We start from the raw sequence: 4,963 nt of genomic DNA on the forward strand, positions 1-4,963 counted from the left end.
CAATTTGTCCAGTAGGACATTTGGTAAAATATTATAGCTTAGTGGTATAATAATATAACATGTGGATGGCTACCCCCAGTGGGATACCATCTTCGAATTTGATTGATTTATTTCTCTAGTGTGGTGTGTGTTTGTTTGTTAGGTTATGTACTTGTTTTAAGATGTGGCAGTCGATGCGGTGGTTCTTGGCTATGTCGTAGATTCTTTTATTTTTGACGTATTTTTTGAATCTGCTGTGTTCGAATCTGTAAGTACTCAGGCAAGCCCTGATGCATTTTCCTTCGAATATGCGAATTTTTTCCATTAGGGAAACTGATACGTTGTACCAGATTAGGCAGCTATAGGTTATGATCCGTCTGATTAGTGCTTGGTAGCACAGGATTTTTACTTTGCTGTTGAGACGCTTGGTGTAGAATAATCTTTTCGTCTTCTAGAATGCTTTGCTGGCTTTGGAGAGTTGAATTTCGAGGTGCTGTTTGCAGTTTAATTTGTCGTCTATATTTACGCCTAGATATTTTACGCAATTTTTGTGTGGTATGAGCTCCCCTTCGTTTGCTTTTCCTCTTAATTGGAATTTTTTACAGTGTTCTCTTTCTATTGGGCCTTTTTCACTTGACGTGGATCTAAACAGTATGGTTTCGCATTTGGTAGCATTAATTTTTAGTTTCCATGTATAGTAGTAATCGTTAATTTTGTCAAAAAGGTTCTTGAAGTTCTGTTCTTATTGTTTAGGTGTAAAAGTGTTGTTCGTGATAATTGTTGCGCTGGCTGTAGATGTCGCTGATGGGGTAACTGCTGTTTTTCTTCTAATTGCGTTGAATTGATTTTCTGGGATTACGTTATTTATTGCGCAGAAGGAGGCTAGGGGGTTGTTTATGACTATTTCCAAAACTTTGCTTATGTTGGGGAGGAGGCTTATAAGTCGTAGGTTTGCAGGTGATGAACCGTCTTTATTTTTTTGTAATGGCTATTAATTTGGCCTTTTTCCATTTTCCGGGGAAATACGTGTTATTTAGCGCATTGTTGAAGAGTACCGTGTAGTACCATTTTATTTCGTTAGGTAAGCGTTTGAGCAAAATGTTTGGCATGCCATCGAAGCCGTAGGATTTTTTCTTGTTTAGTTTGGAGAATATTATATTTAGTTGGCTGTAATTTGTAAAGTAGTTTATTTCTGGTTCTGGTTGTTTGGGGTTGTCCGAGGTGTTATCGTTTGAGAATGTGCAAACTGTTTTATTTTGCGCTATGCCTTGTTCTATTTTATTTTTGAGTTTGTTTGTTTCGGCGATGATAATGCTGTTCAGTCGTTCTCGACCCATGTGGTCGTTTCGTGTGTGTGTTTTGGAAAAGTGGGTGCCGATAATGTTTAGTTTTTCCGTTGTTTTTTAACGAGCGTAGCTGGCTATCCGGCCAAAAGCTAAATACCTAATCCTAGGCCAACAATTTAGATTCAGGAAGAATCAGAATACAGTAAAGTAAATACACAGAATGACCAGCGACGTAATTAGATCAACGGAAGGTGGAAAATACTGCACCGCGTTGCTTCTCAATGTGGAAAAAGCCTCCGCTAAAGATTGAATGATTTTATGTATTATGTGATAAAATGAAGGATTTTAAGGAAGTTATAAACAATTCTGCTGAATAGCACATATAGAATTATTTTCTCCCACATTACGAATAGGTATTTGTATGTTAAAATTAGAAGTGTATGTGTTCTCTCTGAAAGAAATTAACGGTTCCACAAGAAAATGTCCTCGAACCCATTTTCTATTTTGTTTATTGCTAACAACGCTAAAAACGGAAACTTATTCCTTCGCTACGTTCACATCTGAAAATAAGCTAGAAAAATTTGCCGAATGTGGGCAAATTGTAAAGTACAAATTAAATAATAAAAAAAAAAGAAAAAGAACATCTGAAAATATCCCATCCAAACATGGAAACATTAAAATAGCAAGAAGAACCTAAAACGCACGTATATAATACAGAACGCTAAGCGAGAGATAACAAAATCCAATTAAACTCAAACAAGTTTTCGCACATTGTCTTCATTTTTAAGGAGAAAGAATCTTCTGAGATTAAATTGTTAAATCAGGAAATCCAACAAACAACTTCTTGTACAGCATTTGGATCATAAGTTGGACTGGAAAACATTAAACACCTAATGATAATGAGAAAATCGTTGCACTATCTTACAGCAAGAACATCTAAATTGAGCATGAGCAACAAATTACTAGTTTATAAAACCATAACAATAACTGTAGCAGCTAACTACCGACACAAAGAAGAAATCATCCTGCCAGCGGCTAGTCTCACGTATAGTTGAGGGTTGGATGATAAAATAAAATAGCTGAGTCGTAACACAATTATCAATTTTGCTTTTATTAAACTTTATTATGAATTCAGCAATCACAATGGAATATACACTGAATTAACACACATAAATCATTCCAATAACTTTATGTAATACCTAGTTACACTTATACGTTAAGTATGCGATCGTTCTAAGGGTAGAAACTCGGTAAAAGGTGTTGCCTATTCTAAAGATGGAGACTGAGTCGTTTAGTGACGATAGTGTGGATGTTGAGGTAAGCTAGGGGTGGGTGTGTCTGAGGTCACGAGATGATCTGATTCGTTAAGGACAATTTTGGTTAGGAAAGCGAGAACGATAGACATTGCTTTTGATTGGAGAATCAACATCGTTCCGGTGCCGTTGGAAAAGCAGAGGAACAAATAAAGTTCTTCTGTTTCACAAAAGAAGGATACATACATATGTATTTTCTTGTCCTTCTAACCCATTGCCGTTGCGGTCATTTGTTGCAAATTCGATCGTTTGCATCTGACCTAAATCTTGAGGTTAAAATCTTCTGTTACAAATTATTAATTAGACCTATTTATAACTTATGCTAATCCCATACGTTATAAAATCTCTGCCAATGCGATGGAAAACGCAATGCGATTGAAAATAAGCGCATTAGAAGAGGTACGAATTCTTTTAGAACAGTTTTCTCTTGCTACAATAAATATAATAGCAGCAAAAATATATTATTCAACGCTTCATAATAGACTTAATAATAATGATTTAATTAAGGGAATTATATAACTTTACCCCTTATATTTTGAGAGGGCTATGAAAAATATACATGTAGTAACTGGTGGATTCTTAGAGTAAGGACAAGTGATGATGGTAGAGTTTAAAGTTTAAGGTATTTTAATGAGTTTAATTCGATAACAAAAGGACAGACTACGATATCGTCGCACGCCGACTCACACTCCGTGTCCGCTCAACTCGCACTCTGCTTCTCGACTGACCCTCTGCCCGTTTTAGCACTCTATTGTCTTTTCCTGGGCCCACCGCACACATGTTCTACAGACGCTCGTAGCCAGGCTCACGTAGGTCTTTTCGGTAAAGCTATTTACCTGAAGGACCCGGCAATGCATTGATAGAGCCGACAGAGCCTCGGCTCTCGCGACATTGTCTGTAGTTAGCTCGACGTTTCTTGGGCCCTTCTCCCCGATACTACATACGTCTCCTTCAAGAGGCTAATTAGAATACTTCCTGATATACATTGCCAGATTAAGAATCAAATCCTTTCCAATCAGCCAGAAAGTCGACGGGGCAGCCAGCTACGCTCGTTAAAGCCCAGAACTGAAGACGACGCGTCCCGAGTTCGAATCCTCGGCATGGAAGGACAGAAAAAAAGGGGAACGAAAAACCAAAATTTCTCTTAGAATATACAAACAGGCAAGCGGCCAGCCCCTCCCTTGCGTGTCTTCTGGGTGTACTTTCTAGGAATATTTGGTTAAAGATACTACTTGGTGTTCTTCAGCACACAGGGGTGGTGTCCTCCGACGATCAGCTCGCGCTGGTACCACTGTCCCGTTCGTGGAGGTTTTAGCCGGTAAGAATCCGGCACTACCTTCCGCCCGCGACCGCAGGGTAGTAAGGTGTCTATGAAGATTTCCTCCACGTAAAAAAAAAAAAAAATTTTTTTGTAATACGGATGGAGACACGTTTAACACTCCCATAGACAAGGATGGAACACATATATAAATGATAAGGCTCTGTCGCCTTTCGGCGGGACTTATGAGATCTTTTTGGTGGGACCGCGAAGGGCTTCCGCTATCCTTCCGGATAACACAGGTTATCTATTAACCTTTTCTTGTGGCAAATGATCTTTACAGCTACATCCTTTCGAGCATTGCATTTCGAACCATATATTAGACGCGAATCTAGATGTTTGATCCATTGACATCGTGTAATCAAAAACGAAATAAGAAAGATAAAAAAATTTGATATACAACACAGTATTACCGAGTGAATTTACACTATTAATTACCAAATTCCAGACTTGAACAATATAATCATAGGTAAAACTTGGATACATACCGGTGGTTAGAAAGTGGCGCTTACTGACATTCTGAATCAACTTCAGTAAACGTATTCCGTTGAATGATGAAATTAAAACTGTTACACGAGTAGCGATAATATCGTAAACTGTTTATAATTTAATTAGACATAATGTTACTTATAAGCTTGTAAAAAGTTTCTATTTGTAAATTGGTTAGTTAATTATTTTGTTTTACTTTATTTATATGATCATATATTACTTTATATCCTTTTATTTCATTTTATGTTTCTTTATCTCCTTTATTTAATTTATTTCATCACCATAATTTTCTTTAATCTGTTCTATCGTTTCTAATAATCTGTGAGTACTGTAATTTTAAAGCCATTGGTTTGGATTCATTATAACTAATATTTTATTGATCTGCGGCATTTCAATCAATATCACACCATAATGTTATTATTATTATTATATTATATTACTATATGGTTATTATTATATTAAAACTGTTTTGAGAATAAACGCTAAAAAAGGTACACATTACACAGTTGTTCATCGAAATCGTTACAAAGTTACGTAGTATCTAAACACCCGACGCAACACTTAAAACTCGTTTGTCG

General features: G+C 36.7%; 1 non-coding gene across 1 annotated transcript; it reads left to right on the plus strand.

The window, feature by feature from the left end:
• Window positions 1-3,987: 3,987 nt before the first annotated feature.
• Window positions 3,988-4,093, plus strand: LOC117240442. Its single transcript, XR_004494690.1, has one exon. It is a non-coding gene; the product is annotated as a U6atac minor spliceosomal RNA (small nuclear RNA).
• Window positions 4,094-4,963: the final 870 nt, after the last annotated feature.

Source organism: Bombus vosnesenskii, unplaced genomic scaffold, assembly GCF_011952255.1.
Source record: "Bombus vosnesenskii isolate JDL3184/JDL3185 unplaced genomic scaffold, Bvos_JDL3184-5_v1.1 scf7180000014629, whole genome shotgun sequence".
NCBI lineage: Eukaryota > Metazoa > Arthropoda > Insecta > Hymenoptera > Apidae > Bombus > Bombus vosnesenskii.